The following is a 22,452-nucleotide window of genomic DNA, read 5'->3' on the forward strand; positions in this document are numbered from 1 at the left end:
GAGACACATCGATTCAGTGACTGGGGTAATGGGAGTAGGTGTGTCAGAGATAGTGAGGTTGGCACAGGATAGAGAAGGGTTTAGGGCTCTTGTACATGGGGTTGCCATGAGTCACAAGCAATTCAACAGCACACAACAACAACAACAACAACAACTATCAACTTCTAACTGATGCAAATGGCTTTGGGTATTAGTTTTGTCAGCTATTCTCACTATTTTGATTAAAAATCCAATTAATCAGTTCTCCTAACAACAACTACCAGGTACATTTTCCTTTAGTTTCAAAGTAGATATACAAAGCCTACCATCCCTTCAGTTCTGACTTACAATGCCCCGAGCAGACTGCCTCATTCTTCTGTGCACAGCTTGAAAATGCCCACCCTTAGAGTTAGGGGTCCAGCAACTCATACACCTGTTCACTCAAGACTCCTGAATCACCTCAAAAGGTACTAAAACAGCTGCATGTCAGTGAGAGCTCAGACTCTCCTCACATCTTTCAAGCCAAATAGGTTCAATATGGGAGTAGACAGGGGAATCCAGCTAACTTATATGAAGCGAAACAATAAAAAGATTTAAAAATATAAAATAATGTCACACTGCCCAAAAATCTGTTTTGAAAAGTTATTTCTTCCTAAAGGCCTGTTATGCTGCTGAATGGATGTATAGATTCAGCCTGTGAGAGCAGGAACTCTCTGGGGCTGCCTGGGTTTCCCAGGTTTTGAAGTGTTCTTCTGCCTTTGAGGCGGGTGAAATGTCACCACTGACTTTAGAAGAAATATTTGAATTTTCCATCTCTGGCAGATTTCTGCCTCACATGGCATCTGGGTTTTGCAGATTTTATTGCATATTTAAAATGTCTTAATTTCTAACACAGTAAATATCAACAGAGACACCCTCACACAAAGGCTTCTGGAGGGTACTCAATTTAAAAAAAAACATTTAAAGAATTTTGATTCAAAAAACATTGTTGTTCTAAGCAGTGGAACAGCCCCAAACCAATGAAGCATATCATTCTGGCAATTAACGCTGCTGTCGTTTGGTGCCATTGAGCAGTCTGGGCCTGCCCTACCCTGTGCCACCCTCATCATCTCGGATAAACTTGAGCCCACTGAGTAGTCGTGAGGTGCCACCTGGTCAGCTCCAACCCATAGTGACCCCATGCACAACAGAACATGACAATTATTCAGTAAAGTGTCCATCTGCTCAATGCAAAATTGAGGGGGAAAACCAGGGCACAAGAGTGTGACTATAAGTCTGTAGGAAAAACATGCATATGAATACAGAGACTATAATCAAAACTGTATTCAACGCACACCCATGTTTATCGCAGCTTTGTTCACAGTAGCAAGGAGTTGGAAACAACCTAAGTGCCCATCAGCAAATGAATGGATAGAGAAGCTGTGGTATATTCACACAATGGAATATTATGCTACATTAAAAAACAAGGAACTCATGCAATATTATTCAAAATGTGTGACCCTGGAGGACATTATGCTGAGTGAAGTATATCAGTCACAAACGGACAAATACTGCATAGTGCCACTGTTGTAAAACAGGACTGACCTTGGCGTTGGGGGGAGACTGAGAAAGACGAGTTCAATGATGTATACTGCACTGAAACAGATGAGGGAGCAAACTGTTTAAAACAGATATGTGATTAGGTATTTTTGTCATGACAGGAGTCCAGAATGAAGGCTGCATAGTGGAGTGGACTATGGGAACAGATTATAAAACAATGAAAAAATTTTTCTTTTACTTTTCCAAGAGGGTAGTGTACCCAGGGGAATGGTTGGTAGGGGAGAAAAGTGCAACAATGAATGAATGGAAATCCAAAGTCTCTGTAAATTTTCATTGAAATGAATAATAAATTTAAAAAACAAACAAACCTGTATTCCGAATATTATGATAGTGGTATTTAGAATGATATGACGGTAAGATTTTCTGCCTCCCTCGAATCATCAAGCTTTTGGTAAGGCTGTTGTGCTCCTTATGAGCACATAACCCCTGCAATAAACTCTACGGCCATCTCTCTGCAGCCTGAAGTCGTGTAGCACAGCTCAGGAGAAGAACCATGGTTTGATCACTCTCATCAACAGCAACAAACACTTCATGACCCTCAGAAGCGAAAGTACAACAATATTCAAGACTAATTCCTGTTCTACCCCAAGTGTCCATCTCTTCTGGGAGAGAGGAGGGAGGAGTGTAAAGACCAGGCAGATGTGGGGGAGCTGACAGTAATGAAATACTGGTATATAGGACCAAAAACAAGCTGAGAAGTAATAGTGGGAAAGATAATTTCAATAAAATTTTGAAAGCCAGAGAGCTAATAGAAGACTTAAAACAAAACACTGACTGGCTCCATGTAACTCAGAAGGGCTCCAGACCTGGGAGCCCAGAGAAGGGCCCCAATCTCCCCTAAATAGGAGAACAGTACATTCTTACCTTGAGGAATTCATCAGTACCAAAGGACAGACAGACTCAGATATCCTGAGCCCTTTTGTCAGGAAAGCTGTGCTCAACATATGTTTAATATGCACACTGCTGCCATCTCAGGCCCACCTTACACAGACATAACAACTAGACTCACAGGGAAAACATCTGTGCAAGCAAGGGAAAAGAGGAAAGACACAGTGCAGTGAGCAAAATCTATGACAAAATGAGCAGGGTGTCTTTTCATATCCTCAGGGAAAGCAGCATTCATGTTTAAGAGCAAGATTAGATGGTAGGGGTAAGGGACTTAGGAACAGACAGGGAGAGGACACGGTCCCATTCTCTCTCAAGTGGAAAGAGTAAAATATAAAATTAAAGAAATTTTTCAAAAGTAAAACAAAAACATGTTGTTGTTATGTGCCATCGAGTTGCATGCGACTCATAGCGACCCTATGTACAACAGCCCTAAACTCTGCTCTGCCCTGTGCCAGTCGCACTGTCTCCGATACACCCATCCCAATTACCCGTCACTGAATCAATCCACCTCAGAGAGGGCCTCTCCTGCACTGTCTCTCCACCCTACCAAGCATGCAGAGATGAGAATTTTTTTTAAAAAGTTCTTTTCAAGAGTTCTGTTTCTATTGTAAGAGCTCCAGACTACTTACTTAAAGTATGTGGACCCTCCTTAGAACTGGGGGACAAGATCCCAGTAAGAGCCCAAACATACCTAGTACAGTGAATGAAGAGCAATGCTATGACACCTGACTGTGAAATAAGGGGTTGGAAAACAGTCAAACACTTAGGAGCAAGAATGTTTGCAGCAAATCAGGAATTAAGAGAACTCAAGGAACTTTTTAAAAATGAAGCAGCTACTAATTCTAAATAGTGTCTACAAGATGAACAAATATGAACAGGTGAAATGAACTCACCTCTGACCACAGTTTTTTCAGATGATAGTTCTACACGCACAGAGTAGAGGCGACAGGGAGCAGCTAGGTAAACTCACAATCCTAACCACACACCCTGAGGGAAGGAGTTACTAGTGTTGGGGCCTCAGGACCATAGTCTTGGGGGACATCAAAGTCAAATTGCATAGCAGAGTCCACAAAGACCATGCGGTAGCCCCCACTGCTGTTGAGGAGTGATTAGGTCTTAGTAACCACCTAAGATGCAACCATGGATCTCTCCCTGAGTGAAAGAAAAAAGCGTAAAGGAAAGAAAAGATGCACACAATTAGTCTGAAGGACTACCGGGCCACATCAACTTCCACTTCCACTACTCCGAGACCAGAGGAACTGGACACTGCCCAGCTACTGAGTCTCACCGAAATGCAAAAGTTGGAAACAAAGAGGACAGGTAGTTGGAAAATATGGCCATGGTGACAGAAACAAGACTGGAGACCATGATAGAATTTTATACAATGAGTAATTTTTTCATTGCAAACAAGTTTTTAAAAAAACCAACTGTGACTTTATACATAGACCTCTTCTAGTGGTTGACACAGAAATGAGACTGACCACATCTGTGGAGACAGCTCATGGGGAAGCTCAACTGTTGTTGTTAGATACTACTGAGTCAAATGGGACTCATAGCAACCATATGAACACAAGATCTGAACCCTGCTCTATCCTGCGCCATCCTCACACTTCCTGACACGTAAGAGCCCGTTGCAACAGTTACTGTGTTAATCCACCTCGCTGAGGGTCTTCCTCTCCTTTGCTGACCCTCCACCCTTCCCAATATCATGTCCTTCTCCAAGAACAGTCTCTCCTAGCAACATGCCCAAAGGATGGGAGGCGAAGCTTCATCATTCTGCCTCCAAAGTGCACTCCGCCTGCATTCTCTCCAAGATATATCTCAACAGGAGCAATCAAAACCAGGCTAGGGGCTGACTACAGACCATCAACTACTCATACGGGAGTTTGAGTGAAGCAGAAGAAAATGAAAATAGGTCAATAAGAACCAAAATAAAATATGACCATTAGTCTATCACAACTGAATTTAAAAGTCATCTCTAGATTTGATGTATTGGCCATCAAATGGCTGAATAGGAGTTGTGAGATGGCATTAAGGACATCATTCATTTGTTATTGTTGTTATGTGCCGTCAAGTTGCTTGCGACTCACAGGGACCCTATGTACAACAGCCCTAAACTCTGCTCTGTCCTGTGCCAATCGCACGGTCTCTGATACTCCCATCCCAATTACCCCAGTCACTGAATCAATCCACCTCATAGAGGGTCTTCCCCTCCTGCGCTGTCCCTCCACCCTCTCAACCATGATGTCCCTCTCCAAGGACCTCTCCCTCCTTATAACATGTCCAAAGTATGTCAGACAAAGCCCCCAAATCCTTGCCTCCAAGGAGCAGCCTGGTTTAACCGTCTCTAGGATGAATCTGTTTGTTCTCTTGGCAGTCCATGGTATATTCAATACTCTTCTCCAGCACCACAGCTCAAAGGCATCAATTGTCCTTCTATCCTCCCTAGTCATTGTTCATTTAGAAAATAAAAACATCATTAAAAAGCAAGGAAGAGGCGAGCTCTGGTGGCCTAGTGGCAAGAAGCTGCACTGCAATCCCAGAGGCACTTGGTTCAAATCCACCAGATGCTCTGCTGAAGAAAAAGGGACAATCTCCTCCTGTACCTGTCAGATTTGATTTGACGGTACACACACAAAAATTGTAATAAAAAATTAAAAATAAAAGCAAGGAAGAAGGAAAAGACCAAAGCAGATTGTCAGAAAACTCTGAAACACATACCAGAACATAAGTCAAAACTAAGGAAAGAAATGCTACTGTAACAGAAATGAAATGACAACTTCAAAGGGCAGCTTCAGAAGACAAAGCAAAGTATTACAACAAAAATGTACAAAGAGCTAGAGTTAGAAAGCTGAAAGGGAAGAAAATACCTGGTATTTCTCATGATGTAAGAACTCAAGATGTATTCATGTTGCAATAATGAGTTGTAATCCTGTGGACTTTTGATCTTTCCATATGGCTCTCCTAGTCATCTTCTGACTTTACCATGAAGAGAGGTAAAAATATGTGAATAAAGTGTGTTAGCCTAGTTACAAGGGGACTGGTTTATCTACCAATCAACAAGAAGGTTGGCTAGCCTTGCCATTAAATTGAGCAACCCGGCAGCAGCAGCAGAGAGCTTTCCAGTCAGGAAAGAAAAACGTCACTGCAACAAACAAGAGAACCTACAGGACCGACAGCCACAGCAACCACTGCAGAGAACACGAGACAGAGCACCCAAGACCTAACAGTACATGGGGCCTTGAGACTGATACACCAATGAAACCAGAGCTAACAGCCTTTGCCCAAGCTTGCTGGACAACTAGGGGTGGTGGGGAGCCAATACTGGCAGAACTGAGAACATTGTAACACAGGCCTAAAGCTGTGAGGCTCAAGGCTGAGGTGCCTGTGAGCTCATTTCAGGAGCTGTTCTGACTGTACTCTGCTCCTAACCTGGATTATGACCTTCTGACTCCCTAACATGGTTCTGTGTGGTCTGTGAGCTACTACATAGAATTTTAGACCCAGCAAAGCAGTTAAGACTGGTGTTGAGATGAGTAGAAAGATGTACGGGAGTGTGGGGCATATGTCTGACCTCCTGGGAAGTGGTTTTGTATCACTGACGTTGCTGACAGGGACAGTTTCCCTTTGTGAAGTTGGTAAAGGTCAGAGATGGCTGTGCCTATGTGCCCCTTGCTCTTTTTTGCAAATATTGAAGGATTCTATAGGTAAAGTTTCGAATAATGCAGGAAGCATAAAAATATGGAAGGAACACACACAGCATACTAAAAAGAATAGGCCAATGTCGAATCATTTCGGGACACAGCATATGAATAATCAAGAGCCAACAGTAACAAGGGAAGAAGTTCACACTAAAGGCACTGGAAAAAAGTAAGAACTCAGGAATTGATGGAATATTGATTGAGGTGTTTCAACAAACAGATGCAGCCCTAGATGTACTCACTAGTCTACACAGCTACATAGCTAATTAACCGGAAGAGAACCATACTTGTTCTCACACACAAAAAAAGTGATCCTTCAGAGTGTGAAAATAATCAAGCAGTATTTTTTAATGACATGCAAGAAGAAAAATCTTGTTAAATATTAAAAAGAAAAAATAGCTGGAATGGCCTTCATTGCTGGTATGGTTTGTGGCTTCAGCGCTCCACAGCTTGAGAAATGCCAGCTATTCCACATAAAGGCAGAGGCTGATAAACTGGAACTGATGTTCCAGAAAGCTGACTGACCTGGATTGCATTCTATATAGGCTAGAACATGAAATGAAGAACAATCACCCCAATTCAGCTGGCAGGAGGAACCTGGTCTAATGATAACTACCATGAGTTAAGATGACAGAACTGATGACGCTGAGTTGTGGAGCTAGAGAGTAATACTGAACACACCATGGACAGCCAAGAGAACAAACATGTCTGTCCATGAAACCAAGTTGCTCTCTGGAGGCAAAGATTTTGAACCCCTCTTCACTTACTTTGGGCATGTGGCCAGGAGGGACCAGTCCATGGAAGACATCATGCTTGGAAGGGTGGAGGGACAATGCAGGAGGGGAAGACCCTGGATAAGACGGATTGACACAGTGACTGGGATAATAAGGGTAGGTGTGTCACAGAGAGTGAGACTGGCGTAGGCTAGGGCAGGATTCAAAGGTATTGTGCATAGGGTATGAGCTGCAGGTGACTCAGCAGCACATAACAACAAGAAGCCCAAGTTTCTGGTCAAAATTTACTGAACTTTTTACCATGTGACTCAACAATTCTACTCGTCGTTAAGAATCCTAGATAAAGGGAAACAGATTTACACAAAAACTTGTGCACAAATACATACAGCACCTCTGTTGATAACTGACAAACCTTGGAAACTATTCCAGTGCCGTGCAGGGGAGGGAGGGGAGGAAGAATTGAAGTGGAGGGAAGGAAAAAAGGGAGAGAGGGGATGGAGGAAGAAGGATGGAGAAAGAGAGGAGCAAAGGGAGGGGAAAAAGGGGGAAAGGAGGAAGGGGAGGGAGATGAGGAAGGAAAAGGAGGGAGCAGGGAAGGGAAGTAAAAAGGGATGGGAGCAAAGAGAGAAGCGAGAAGGAGGGAAAGAAAGAGAAGAGGAGAAAAAAGTAGAGGAGCAGGGAAATATAACAAAAAGAACTATCAATATACACATCCTGGATGAGTCTCAAAGACACGAAGGTTAAGGAATGCATGATCTCATTTATGGGACATTCTTAAAAAGAAAAAAAATATTGGCAGACACTTAAGAAAACAGTGCGGGTGGGATGGGGAAGCTTTGCTAAGGACAGCTTGGATGTCTGGCCATCCGTGCTAACTCCAAGGCTGCCCAGGCACCTTGACAACAAGGAGTCATAACCTAGCAGCCACAGGGGCTGGTCACTGAGCTGTGGAAAATGAGAGCATGTGAATGGTGCACTGTAGCAAACACGGGTTGCCTCGTGGCCGAACGCCCATCTGGCCAGGGCATTAGTGTCATGGCCAGCCTGTAACATAATAACCTTGGCACATCTGTCAAACTATCAGGAAATTCCAGTGCAGGAGAAACATTTCTTGAAAAAGCATTCTTCAAAAGCATTATATTCACTCAGCACACTTAAACCGGGTGGCTCTTTGGAGACAAGGATTCTGAGGCTCCGTCTAACATACTTTGGACATGTTGTAAGAAGAGACCGGTCCTTGGAGAAGGACATCATGCTGGAGAGGGTGGAGGGACAAGGCAGGAGGGGAAGGCCCTCCATGAGGTGGATTGATTCGGTGACTGGGGTTATCAGGATGGAAGAGTCAGAGACAGTGCGACTGGCACAAGACAGAGCAGAGTTTAGGGCTGTTGTGCACAGGGTCGCTGAGTTGCAAGCGATTCGACGGCACATAACAACAACAACAATATATGCCGAGTAACATTTTAATTATGGACATTTACTCCTATAAACTTGGAGTATAGCAATAATTCAGTCTGTGTCAGTTCGGTTAAGTGTGATCAAGTGTCTGGTGGACATTGTGGTGGCATCTTGCATTTGTCATCTCATGTCATAAGCCAGACAATCAGGCAGAAGGCAGTTTCTGTGGGGGTGCGGTGTGTAACCCTCAGGATACATTCCCCTCAGGAACTCCCCCTCATATGCCCTCATGTCTCATGGTCTAAAATTAAATTCTTGGTAAGGCCTTTACCCAGACGTACAGAGTTTGGACTGAATGGCTCCTCCCAACATGCTCAAAGTACGTGAGCCCGAGTTTCATCATCCTTGCCTCCAAGGAGCACCCTTGAGTGTGTCAGAGATGGAAGGAGGGAACAGGGTAGGACAAGGTTCAGATTCACTGTTCATAGGGTTGCTATGAGCCACAGGTGACTTGACAGCACCTAACAACAGATTTTGGACTCTGAGCTCCTTCATAACCAGAAGCTTTCTATCCGACTTGTTATTTTGGGATTTGTCTGCTCCTAAATCCTTCAGCCTCTGCCTAACCCAGTGATTTGGGACTTCTCAGCCTCCACTACTGGGAGCCCTTCTTGGAAGTAATACTCATGACTTTGTTTCTCTAGAAAACCTAGTTTCAAACAAGAGTTAACAGGAAAGTAAGCAACTGTAAGCACAATGCAAAATGTGCTATGCACAGGAAGTACTGAGATTTTCACATAAGCCCATGCCTAGAGAAAATGCAGAAGTATCAAACACTGCAGCCTTCAACACAGATTGCAATTCAAAGTCAAGAAAACAAAAATTCTCACCACTGGACCAACAGGCAACAACATCATGATAGAGAAAACATTAAAACTGTCAATGATTTCATTTTACTTGGATCCACAATCAATACACCTGGTACCAGCAGTCAGAAGGATTAGGAGACATATTGCATTGGGAAAAGTCTGCAGTCAAGGACCTCTTCAAATTACTGAGGAACAATAATTTCAGTGTGAGAAATAAGGTGTGCTTGATTCAGACTACAGTCTTTTCAATCACCTGCTATGCTGCTAAGAGCTGGACAATGAATAAGGATGACAGAACAAGAATTCATGCCTTTGAACTGTGGCGTTGGAAAAAAGTGATGAACATTCCCTACAGTGCAAAAAGACTGTCTTGGAGAGGTGCAACCAGAGCGCTCTTTGAAAGCAAGGATGGTAAAGCTTCGTCTCACACACATTCGGCATGCTGTTAGGAAGGGCTATTCCTTAGAGAAGGTCAGCATGCCTGGAAAGGTGGAGGGATAGTGAAGGAGAGAAAGACCATCAACCAAGTGGATCGAGACAGTGACTACAGCAACGGGCTCAAGAGTGTCAGAAATTGTGAAGCTGGGACAGGACAGAGCTCAGATCTGTTATTCACAGGGTCACTATGAGTTGTACTTGGCGCGACAGCATATTACACAACAACAATACCTACAGAAAAGGGCACTGTTGGGGAACTTCCAAGTGAGCCTACACAGAAGAATGAAGACCACTTCAGGGCAGTTGGAATAACAGCAAGGGATAAAGATCTAAAGACAAGAAATTAGAGTACAAAGAATCAAACCAGTTTCAAGTAGCATGTTGGGGGCATAGTACTGCCTAAGTTTAATGGTTTTAATTAATCTATTTCTAACAAAAAAGGAATGAAGCTTAGCAGAAAGTCAGCAACAAAAAAGACAGGAAAGAAGCATGTACGTGCTGGTATAATAACCCATCATATGTAAGCTGTGAGAAAATATTCAGATGAAGAATTACTCAAAACAGTATTTTTTTTAATTTTTATTTTATTATTTGCGCACATGCGTGTACCGTCAAATCAGATCTGACTGGTACAGGAGGAGATTGTGCCTCCTTTCCCGGCAGAGCATCTGGTGGATTCAAACCGTGCTCCTCTGGGATTGCAGTGCAGCTTCTTGCCACTAGGCCACCAGAGCTCCCCTCAACACAGTATTTTAAACATACAGAATAGTGGGGAAATGATCCTGCAGTTCTCCTCTTTTGCGCAGAGGATACATTCCCAGATCCCCATGCATGCAGGAAACCTTGAATGGTACAGACATCTATGTGCAGTATGGGCGCTGCCCTGTGTGGACAGCACAAGCCCAGTGGGTGCTGGTAGGGCATGGCACAGTTACTCACTCAACTGTGTTTTCCAGGCTTGGCTTATACCTAGGAAAGGAGGAAGAAACTGGCTCCAGGAGGCAGTGAAATACATAAAGATCTCATCATTTTCAGATCTCAGTAGGTAACAGAAACCACTGAAAGGAAAATCCTGAATAAACGGGGACAACAATATTTAAAATAAGCGATAAACAGAAGATTCTAAAGGGCAGCTCGAAAAGGAAAAGCAAAGTATTAATTCAGAGAATCACTGTATCAAAAATAATTGGCTGATGCTTTTTCGACAACGGGTCTGTCGCCAGAGTACAGGTGTTGGTGAATACCATCATAAAACCTAAGCCAAAATGGGAAAGGAGAAGACCCATATCAACATTGTCATCACTGGACACATAGATTCGGGCAAGTCCACCACGACTGGCCATCTGATCTACACATGTGGTGGGATCGACAAGCGAACCACTGAAAAATTCGAGAAGCAAGCTGTGGAGATGGGAAAGGGCGCCTTCAAATATGCCTGGGTCTTGGATAAACTGAAAGCTGAATGTGAGTGTAGCATCACTACTGACATCTCCCTGTGGAAATTTGAGACCAGCAAGTACTATGTGACCATCACCGATGCCCCAGGACACAGAGATCAAAAACATGATTAAAGAAAAATCACAGGCTGATTGTGCTGTCCTGATTGTTGCTGTTGGTGAATTTGAGGCTGGTATTTCAAAGAAAGGGCAGACCCGTGAGCATGTCCGTCTGGCTTACACACTGGGTGTGAAGCAAATGATTGCTGGTGTTAACAAAATGGATTCCACTGAGCCACCCTATAGCCAGAAGAGATATGAGGAAATCGTTAAGGAAGTTAGCACCTACATCAAGAAAATCAGCTACAACCCTGACACAGTAGCCTTTGTGCCAATTTCTGGTTGGAATGGTGACAACATGCTGGGGCCAAGTGCTAACACGCCTTGGTTCAAGGGATGGAAAGTCATCCGGAAAGATGGCTGTGCCAGTGGGACTACACTGCTTGAAGCTTTGGGTTGCAACCTGCCACCAACTCATCCAACTGATAAGCCCCTGCGTCTGCCTCTCCAAGATGTCTACAAGATTGGTGGTATTGGTACTGTCCCTGTGGGCAGAGTGGAGACTGGTGTTCTCAAGCCTGGCATGGTGGTCACATTTGCCCCAGTCAACGCTGCCAGTGAAGTAAAGTCTGTTGAAATGCACCATGACACTCTGAGTGAGGCTCTGCCTGGTGACAATGTTGGCTTCGACATTAAGAATGTCTCTGTGAAAGATGTTCGACGTGGCGACGTGGCAACGTGGCTAGTGACAGCAAAAATGACCCACCCATGGAAGCAGCTGGCTTCACTGCTCAGGTGGTCATCTTAAAGCATCCTGCCCAGATCACTGCTGGGTGGACTGTCACACTGCTCACACTGCTTGCAAGTTTGCTGAGCTCAAAGGGAAGATTGATCGCCATTCTGGCAAGAAGCTGGCCTCAAATTCCTGAAGTCTGGTGATGCTGCCATTGTTGATGTGGTTCCTGGCAAGCCCATGTGTGTGGAGAGCTTCTCTGACTACCCTCCTCTGGGTGGTTTTGCTGTTCGAGACATGAGGCAGACTGTTGCTGTGGGTATCATCAAAGCAGCTGATAAGAAGGCTGCTGGGTAAGACTTGGGTAAGAAAAGATTAACATTTAAAAAATTAGGAACGTTTAAATGTATACTTGTAGGTACTAAGGGGGAAAAAACGAAGTACTTTACGATATATTTAAGATGGAAAAAAAATATGTATATCTCTCTCATACCAGGTGAGACATGATCCAAAGGGATTCCTTTGAATGTATCTGCACATTTTGTTTTTATTGAGATAAATGAATAAAATAAATGAAATAAAAAAAAAAGAAGGCTGCTGGACTTTTTAACAAATGTTGACAAAATTGGAAAAATATTTGCAGAAGACTCAAGCAAGACCTACACCTCACTCCATATACAAAAACCAACTCTAGGTGGATCATGGACCTAGGACTAAAACCAAGGACTATAAACTTCAATAAAGAAAAACTTGGAAGAACTCTAGTAGTCCTAATAAACAACACAAACAGTTTTCCAAGTATCCTGAAAAACCTACAACCAGAAGATAAAATAAGATGAATGGGACCTTCTAAGAATCAAATCCCTATGCATATCTATAGGGTAAAAAAGGGAAGCCACAGACTGGAAAAAAGTATTTGGTAATGACATGTCAGATAAGGAACTTATATCTAGAATTTATAAAATACTTGAGCACCACAACAAGATAAAGGTAAATAATCCAATTGAAAAATGGGCAGAGGATATGAACAGACACTTCATCAAAGAAGATATTCAGATGGCCAACAAACCCATTAAGAAATGTTCCAAATCCCTAGCCCTAAGAGAGATGCAAATCAAAACAACTATGAGGTATCATCTCACCCCAGTAAGAATAGCAAAATTTAACAGAACAGCAAGCAACAAATGCTGGCGATGTTGTAGAGAGACTGGAACCCTTATTCACTGTTGGTGGGAGTGTAAAATGATACAACCACTGTGGAAAGTGGTATGGCGCTTTCTCAAAAAGTTGCAAATAGAGCTACCATTTGACCCAGCAATGCCACTTCTGGAAATATATCCTAAAGATACCATAACCGCCATCTAAGCAGATATATGCACACCCATGTTTATCATGGCTTTGTTCACAATAGCAAGGAGTTGGAAACAACCCAGGTGCCCATCAACAAACAAATGGATAGAGAAGCTGTGGTATATTCACATAATGGAATACTATGCTGCATTATTATTCAAAATGGGTGACCCTGGAGGACATTATGCTGAGTGAAGTATCTCAGTCACAAAAGGACAAATACTGCATGGTACCACTGTTGTAGAATGGGACTGCCATCAGAGTTGGGGTAAGACTGAGAAAAACTGGATAAATTATGCATAGTGCACTGACACAGAAATGAGGGAGACAACAGGTTAAAAGTGATATATAATAGGGTATTACAGTTATAACAAGAGTCCGGAATGAAGGTTGCCTAGTGGAGTATACTCGGGGCGGAGGGGGGGTGTGTGTGTGTGGGGATTGTATACCAATGAAGGAATTTTTCGACTACTTTTCAAAGAGCGAACTTGGGGGGAGGGGTGGGCAGGGAGAAAAGTGCAACAATGAATGAACAGAAATCCAAAATCTCTGTAAATGTTCATTAAAATTAATTAAAAAAAACACCCTCTAAACAGAAAAAAAAAATAAGGCTGTTCGAGCTTGCAAGGTCACCAAGTCTGCTCAGAAAGCTCAGAAGGCTAAACGAATATTACCCATAACACCTGCCACCCCAGTCGTAATCAGTTGGTGGAAGAACAGTTTCAGAACTGTTTGTCTCAAGCGGCCATTTAAGTTTAATAGAAAAAGACTGGTTACTGATAACAATGCATCGTAAAACCTTCAGAAGGAAAGGAATGTTTTGTGGATCATTTGTTTTACATGTGGCAGTTTTATTAGTTTTTAAAATGAGTACTTTTTAAATGGAAGCAACTTGACCAAAAATTTCTCACAGAATTTTGAAACCCATTAAAATAAGTTTAATGAGGAAAAAAAAATAATAATGGCTGACATGGAACCATTTTTTAAAGTAATGCATGGTGAACCATCCATGGTAATTGTGGAGTCAAAGGTTTACTGTTCAAAATTGATTTCCTAATGACAATCCTACCAAAAGCAATATACATATTCAATGCAATCCCAGTACAGATACCAAATTCATTTCGAGGAGACTGAAAAGGAAACTGTCAAGTTTATTTACAGAGGAAAGAGACCCCAAATAAGTAAACCACTTCTGAAAAACAAAAATGAAGTGGGAGGGATCGCACTCCTTGACCTCAAAACCTACTACATAGCAGCAGTAACCAAAGTAACATGGTACTGGTACAATGACAGGCACACAGACTAATGGAATAGAATTAATAACCTAGAAATGGACCCAACTATCTATGATCAAACGATATTCGACAAGAAATTAAATCTATCAAATGGGAAAATAACAATCTCTTCAAGAAATAGTGCTGGCATACTGGACTGCTTCTTGCACAAAGCTGAAACAGGAAATCACATCTCACACCATACACAAAAATCAACTCAAGGTGGATCAGAGACCTGGGAGTAAAGCTCAAAACCATAAAGTTCCTAAGAGACAAACTGGGATTACACTTAGATGGCCTAGTCTGTGGTATAAGGAGACTGCCAAATAAAGCCAGATATACACAGTCTGGAGAGGATAAAATTGATGAATGAGACCTTCTAAAGATTAAATCCCTGCGCACGTCAAAAACATTTCCCAACAGAGTGGAAAGAAAACCTACTGACTGTAAAAAAACATTTTGCAACACCCTTTCAGACAAGGGTCTCATATAAAAAGTTTACAGAATCCTATAGGGCCTCCACAAGACGATTACAAAATGGGCAAAGACATGGAAAGACTTTTCACAGAGCAAAATATTCAGATGGCCAACATGAAGAAATGCTCAAAATAACTGGCAATAAGACAGATGCAAATCAAAACCACAATGAGATAACATCTCATTTTTTTTTTTTTGCAGTGGCAAATGATAAATGTTGGAGAGGATTTTGAGAGCTAGAAACTCTTACACACTGTTGGTGGGACTGTAAAATGGTACAACCACTCTGGAAGGCAGTTTGGTGTTTCCTCAAAAAACTGGAAAATAGAAATTCTTTATGACCCAGATATTCCTATGCCTGGAATATAACCTGAGAAAATGAGAACTGAAGCACAAATGGAGATTTCTACACCAATGTTCATAGTAGTGTTATTTACCATCACAAGAACATGGAAACAGCCCAAATGTCCAATCACAACTGAATGGACTGAGAAATTATGGTGCATTCACAGGATGGAATACTATGCAGTTTGCAGAAGCAATAATTTTGAAAATTACTACCTAACTTGGGAGGGGATGGAGAGCATTATGCTAAGTGAACTAATTCAGTCACATAATGACAAATACTGTATAAGATCATTAATGTAGAAATAGAAAGATAACTAATAAAACTTGTTTAAGGATCCAAGGTGGGGGGGGTGGGTAGGAGCAGAGGGGTGAGGATGGGTAGGGGGTAATCATCGGGCTGCACAATTTGATGGTCAGAGGGAGGGAGGTAAATGAAAGGGGAAGATCTGGTGTGAAAAACAATGTTACAAACTTTGTAAGTAATCCAGTAAAACCCAAAAACTTTCTTCACAAAAAAAAAGGCTTTCCCAGCCAGTGACCTTGGCTCTGCCCCACACGGATGGGCAGGATCACACAGACAGGGTATGTTAATCTATTCACAAGGGGATTCACTAGTATCCCCATTAAATTTAGCATACTCAGAAGCAAAAATTGGGAATCTCAATGCCAACAAAGAAGAGGAAGCAGGCTGCATCTGTCGGAGCCAGAGATCCCAGTACCACCGAATGTGGGTTCAACACAAGAGTAACAGCAGACTCAGCAGAGAAGCAGAGACCAACATGAGACAGAGCAGAGTCAGGGGCCTTCATTCCAGCTTACCGGAGGACTGAAGAAGATGCCATAACTGGCAGAGCTAAAGGAACTTTGTACACACACTGATCTATGAGGCTGAAGGGCAAAGGACCTGTGAAAATACCTGGGAGGCTGTCTGGATGAAGGGACTGTATCCTGTTGCCAACCTGAATCACAGCCTGTTAACTTCCCCAGTAAACCCCATAAATATGTTTTTGTGAAGCCTATGTGGTCACGGCAACAGATTTTAGACCCAGTAGAGTAGTAAGACTGCTTCTAGTAGAAGGTGTAGGAGCATGGGAGGCCACAAATGAACTTCTAGGAGTTACCTGTGTATTGTGGATGTTGTTGTTGGGTGGAGTTACAAGAAGTGAGACTTGGCTGTCCTCATGTTGTGTACACTCATTGTGTGAATGTGTGTGTGGATTTATCCTCATTTTATAAGAATGATGGAAGATGTTTAAGCTGCACTGGAGGCACTGACAAAATATAGAACCTCAGGAATTGATGGGATACTGACATATTTCAACAGCATATGCAGCCCTGAACACGCTCACCAGGCTGTGTCAAGAAATACCAGGCCATACCAAGAAATCTGGAAAGCCACCTGGCCAACTGACTAGAAGAAAACCCTATCTGTTCCCATTCCAAAAAAAGATAACCCAATCAAATGTAGAAATAATCAAACAACAATATTAATATCAAGTACAAGTAAATCTTGCTGATGATTATTTAAAAAGCTAAACCAGTACATCAACTGAGAACTGCCAGAAATTCAAGTTGGATTAAGAAGAGGCCATGACCATGGCCTCTTCTTAATGTCAGATGGATCCTGGCTGAAAGCAGAGAATACCAAAAGGATGTCTATATATGTCTTATTGACTATATAAAGGCATTTCACTATGCAGATCATAACAGATAATGGCTAACTTTGAGAAAAATAGGAGTCTCAGAACACTTAATTGTGCTCATGTGAAACCTATACATAGACCGAGAAGCTGGTGTACAGAGTAAGAGAACACTATATGGTTTAGAAAGGTATGCATCAAGGCTGTATCATTTTCCTACAACTAGTCAATTTGTTTGGAAGCAGGAGTGTCACCACCCACTTTCTCAACAACTTGCCTCCAGAAACTCTATGAACTTTGATAAATGGCCTTCAGGCCTTTTGTTCACAGGGTCGCTATGAGTCATGCTTGACTCAAAGGCAATCAACAGCAACAACAGTCAATCTGTATGCTGAACAAATCATTTGAGAAGCTGGACTTTATGAAGAAGAATGTGGCATCAGGAATGGAAAAAGACTCATCAACAATGTGCATTATGTTGCTTGCCTATAGAAAAGATGACTTGAGACACTTTTTTCAGAAAATCAAAGACTACAGCATTTAGTGTGGACTACATCTCAACATTAAGAAAATAATATTCCTCACCACTGGCCCAACGGGCAACAAACATCATGACAGATAAAAAGACTGAAACTGTCAACTATTTCATCTTGCTTGGATCCACAATCAACACCCTCAGTACCAGGAGTCAAGAAATCAAAAGAAATTATGTCACTGGGAAAATCTGCTGTCAAGAACCTCAAAGTTCTAAGTAGCAATGATGTCACTTTAAAGACTAAGGTACACCTGATCCAATCCATGGTCTTTTCAATCACTTGCTATGCATCAGAAAGTTGGAAAGAACTGATGTCTTTGAGATGTGTTGGAGAAGAGCACTGAATATCCCATGGCTGACTATCCCAGCCAGAAATATATCTTGGAGACATAGGGTGGTCCTTAGAAGCGCAGATGGTGAAACTTCATCTCACATACTTTGGGCATGATGTCAGGAGGAACCAGTTCTTGGAAAAGACATCATGTTTAGAAAGGTGGAAGCTCAGCAAAAGACAGAGGAAGACTTTCAACATGTCTTCCCCACAGTGATTGTAAAAATGGGCTCAAGTATGTTAGAGACAGTGAGGATGACGTAGGGCAGGGTACGTATCTGGTCACAGGGTCACTATGGGCTGTGGTTCACTCAATGGCATCTATCGTTAACTGTATTCTAGACAAAAATAAATTCTTAAAAAATAGATATAGGTGTAATGGTGGAGAAACAAAGTAACTCCCATATAACTGGTTTTTCTTTCTTTTAAAAAAACCAAGTTTCACTTAGTTCAGGACATATGCACACAAGTACATCCTCTCCCCTCCCCCGGCTTTCACATGGGACTGCAGTGTCCTGACAAGCACAATCAGCAGTTACCTCTCTGCCTGTCAGGATATGCCTCGCCAACTTCACTTTTGCAAAATTGCCTTTGCCGATTGTCTTTAACAGTCTGTAGTTTCCGATGTGGGGCTGCTCGTCTGCACAGGAAGCTATAGAGTTTCTGCAGCGCGCTCCAGAGCGCCCAGTCCGAGAGGTGACTTCTTGACGCCCATCTCCATGTGATATGTGCTGTAACAAGAGATACAACAACAAGGAAATGAGCACACGGTACTTGTCAAGTTTTAAGAGTTGTGCTAAAGAAAAAATATTCTTTTGAACACTTTATTGTACAAGTTTAAATGGTAAATTTATTCTTCATTTAATAATTCATGTGCAAATTATCCCATGACATTGGCTCCAACTGCCATAAAACAAAACATTGCTTTCATTTTAGTGCCCATGCGTTCAGCAATCAGAGGAATTGTCCACATGAAACAAATTTCTGAGGAAAACAAGGGAATCGTAAGTGCTAGAGTTTAACTCAGTGTTCAGAAAGAAATGAGAGATTCTGTACATTTGGTAGTCATAAAAAATGGGAGGAAGAGTTATTATCTGATCGTCATCAAAGACTTCATTTTTCCATATGTCAATGAACACTCCATCAATACAAGATCCTCCCCACAAAGTGGGAAGCAGGCAGCAGAGCCAATATCACCATTTACCAGATGAGGAGCCTCTTGTGACATGTGCATGGCCACATGACTTTCTAGTGAGAAATCCAAGGGAAATACGGATTTCTGCTTTCCACACTGTGCTGTTGACAATAATTCAGCTAGAAAGACCCTTAATTAACGCGTGTTGACTAAAATACTCTACAGGCCCAGCAACTGCCAAAGAAGCCACATGCACCTCTACTTCAGAGCTAAATACCAAGGTACTGTCCAGCACATACCAGGGCCCGGGGGGGAGGGGCTTCCTCTGTCCTTCCGTCCTCACAGGTCTACCTGCTGGTTCCCCATGCTTTGTCCCTCCCTAGGACCTTCTTCCACCTTGAACACCTACTCCAGGAAGGTGTCACACTCATACGCAAGGGAACAGATTTTCCAACCTTTTTCTCTCTTCTAACTCTGTGTCCAGGACAATGTGCCTTGTTTCTCTCACCCTATCTGTAGGTCAAAGTCATCCTGAGGATAGCTGATGAACAGAAAAAGCTACTCTGCAGCACACTTACGTTGTTAACTGGTGTGACATCTACCCAGACTAAAGCAACACTATGAACAAGGGTTCGGAACCTTGTTTAATTCTGTGCCATCCTTGTCATCTCTGACATATTTGAGCTTATTGCTGCAGTCACTGTGTCAATCCATTTGGGTCTTCCCCTCTTTTACTGACCCTCCATCTTTCTAAGGATGATACTCTCTCTAAGGACCGGCCTCTCCTAATTACATGCTCGAAGTCCGTGAGATGAAGTTTCACTATGCTTGCCTCCAAGGAGCACCCAGGCTGCACTTTCTCCAAGACATGTTTGTTTGTTTGTTCTATTGACAACCCACGGGATGTTGTTACATGCCATCGAGTTGCTTGTTAACTCAGTGACCCTATGTACGACAGCTCTGAACTCTATCCTGAGCCAATCTTACCGTCTCTGACACATCTACTCCCATTTCCCCAGTCACTGAGTCAATCCATGTCATCAAGGATCTTCCTCCCTTGTGCTGTTCCTCTAACCTCCCAAGCATGACATCCCTCTCCAAGGACTGGTTCCTCCTTGCAACATGCCCAAAGTACGTCAGATGAAGCTTCAGAATCCAAGCCTCCAAGGAGCAGCCTGGTCTCACCCACTCTAGGATGAACCTGTTATTTCTCCTAGCCAACCATTCAATACTCTTCTCCAGCACGAAAGCTCAAAGGCATCAATTCTCCTATCATCTCTAGTCATTGTCCAGCTTTGCAATTAATTGCAAAGACCATGGTCTGGATCAGGTGCACCTTTGTCTCCAGACTGACATTGTTGCTCTTCAGTATTCTGGAGTGGTCCTTGACTGCAGACTTTCCCAGTGCATTTTGTCTTTTGATTTATTGGCTGCTGGAATCAAGAGTGTTGACTGTGGAGCCAAGCAAACGGAAACTATTAACAATCTCAATCTCTTCACTGTCTATCACGATGTTGCCAATCAGCCCAGTGGGGAGAATTTTTATTTTCTTGATATTGAGCTTCAATCCATATTGAAGACTGCAGTCCTTGAGCAGAAAGCGCTTCAGGTCCTCCTCAGTTTCAGCAAGCAAAGTTGTGTCATCTGCATAATGCAGGTTGTGGATGAGTCTTTCTCCAATAATCCTGATGCCACATTCCTCCTCATAAGAGACTAGCCTCTCAGATGATCTGTTCTGCATACAGATTGAAAAGGTATGGAGACAGGACACATCTCTGATATACACCCTTCCCAATTTTGAACCAAGCAGTGTTTTCTTGCTCTGTTCTGATGACTGCCTCTTGGTCCATGTACAGGTTTTGTATAAGCACAATCAAGTGTTCTGGGATTCCCATTCTTCTCAGAGTTAGTTTGACCACAGTTAGTTGTGATCCACACAGTCAAATGCTTTTGCATAGTCAATGAAATACAGACATTCTTCTGCTACTCTAAGATTAGCTATAATATCCCTAGTACCACAGCCTCTTCCTAAACCCAGCCCACACGTCTGGCAAGCTCCACTGATGTGCTGTTCCAGTTGATTTTAGATAATATTCAGCAGAATCTTGCTTGCACGTGATAGTAATGATACTGTTCGATAATTTCCACACTCTGTCGGGTCACCTTTCTTTGGAATGGGAACAAATATGGATCTCTTGGCCAGGTGGTTGTTCTCCAGATTTCTTGGAACAACTTGGCAAGCACATTCAGGGCAGTGTCTATTTGTTGAAATATGTCACTGGTATGCTGTCAATTCCTGGGGCCTTGTTCTTTTCCAATTCATTCAGAGCAGCTTGAACTTCTTCCTTCATGACCATAGACTCTTGCTCATACACTGGAAGAGTCAGTACTTTTCTCCAAAGCCATAACTTAAAAGGTATTAAAGCTTCTGTCGTCCTATTCACTGTCCCGCTCTCAGATATTTTACAAGTGAATGAACGAATCAAAGCCTGAATCAGGCATACCTTAGTCTTCAAAATTACATTATTGCTCCTCAATAATTTGGAGAAGTCTCTGACTGCAGACTTTTCCAAAATAATGTTTCCTGATCTGATCTCCTCACTGCTGATACCAAGGGTGTTAACTGTGTATCCAAGTAAGATTAAATCATTGACTATTTCAATCTTTTCCCTTCTATCATTATGGTGTCTACTGGGTCACTATTGAGGACTTTTGTCTCCCTGATGCTGACCTGTAACCCATATAGAAGGCTGTAGTCCTTGACCTTCTGCAGCAATCACTTTCAGTGATTCAGTAAGCAAGATATGTGTCATCTGTATAATGCATAAAAGGGTGTTGTAGTAGACACAGGACCAACAGAAAACATCATGAGAGATGGAAAAAAGACTGCTACTGTCAACAACTTCATCTTACTTGGATCCACAATCAACACTCATGGTAGCAGCAGTCAAAAGATCGAAAGACATACTGCTCACCAAAGACATACAAATGGTACACAAACACATGAGGAAATGTTCCAAATCCCTAGCTCTAAGAGAGACGCAAATCAAAACAACTATGAAGTATCATCTCACCCCAGTAAGAGTAGCAAAATTTAACAGAACAGAAAACAACAAATGCTGGTGAGGCTGTGAAGAAATGGAACCCTTATTCACTGTTGGTGAGAGTGTAAAATGGTGCAACCACTATGCAAGGCTGTAAGGTCCTTTCTCAAAGTTGCAAACAGAAATACCATTTGAACCAGCAATTCCACAACTGGGAATATACTCCAAAGAAACCATAACAGCCACTCAAGCAGATATATACACACCTGTGTTTATTACTGCGCTGTTCATGATAGCAAAGAGATGGAAACAACCCAAGTGCCCATCAACATACGAATGGACAGAGAAACTCTAGTATATTCACACAATGGAATACTACGCTACATTGAAAAACAAAACAAGGAACTCATGAAATATTATATAAAATGGGTGACCCTGGAGGACATTATGCTGGGTGAAATAGCTCAGTCACAAAAGGACAAA

At 42.4% G+C, this 22,452-nt stretch overlaps 1 protein-coding gene and 1 pseudogene across 3 annotated transcripts in view; one reads left to right on the top strand and one right to left on the bottom strand.

The window, feature by feature from the left end:
- MARK3 (MAP/microtubule affinity-regulating kinase 3) overlaps nucleotides 1–18,517 on the bottom strand; it is a 91,741-nt gene extending 73,224 nt beyond the window's left edge. For 2 of the 3 annotated variants that reach the window (XM_006879054.1, XM_006879053.1), the window contains exon 1: nucleotides 18,330–18,517. The gene's annotated coding sequence lies outside the window, so the exon portion shown is untranslated. The remainder of the gene's footprint in view (nucleotides 1–18,329) is intronic. The other variant, XM_006879055.1, reaches the window with a different exon arrangement.
- On the top strand, nucleotides 10,872–12,192 carry LOC102851173 (annotated as a pseudogene).
- Nucleotides 18,518–22,452: the final 3,935 nt, after the last annotated feature.

This window comes from Elephantulus edwardii, unplaced genomic scaffold (genome assembly GCF_000299155.1).
Source record: "Elephantulus edwardii isolate Elephantulus edwardi_28Jun2011 unplaced genomic scaffold, EleEdw1.0 scaffold00002, whole genome shotgun sequence".
NCBI classification, from domain to species: Eukaryota; Metazoa; Chordata; class Mammalia; order Macroscelidea; family Macroscelididae; genus Elephantulus; species Elephantulus edwardii.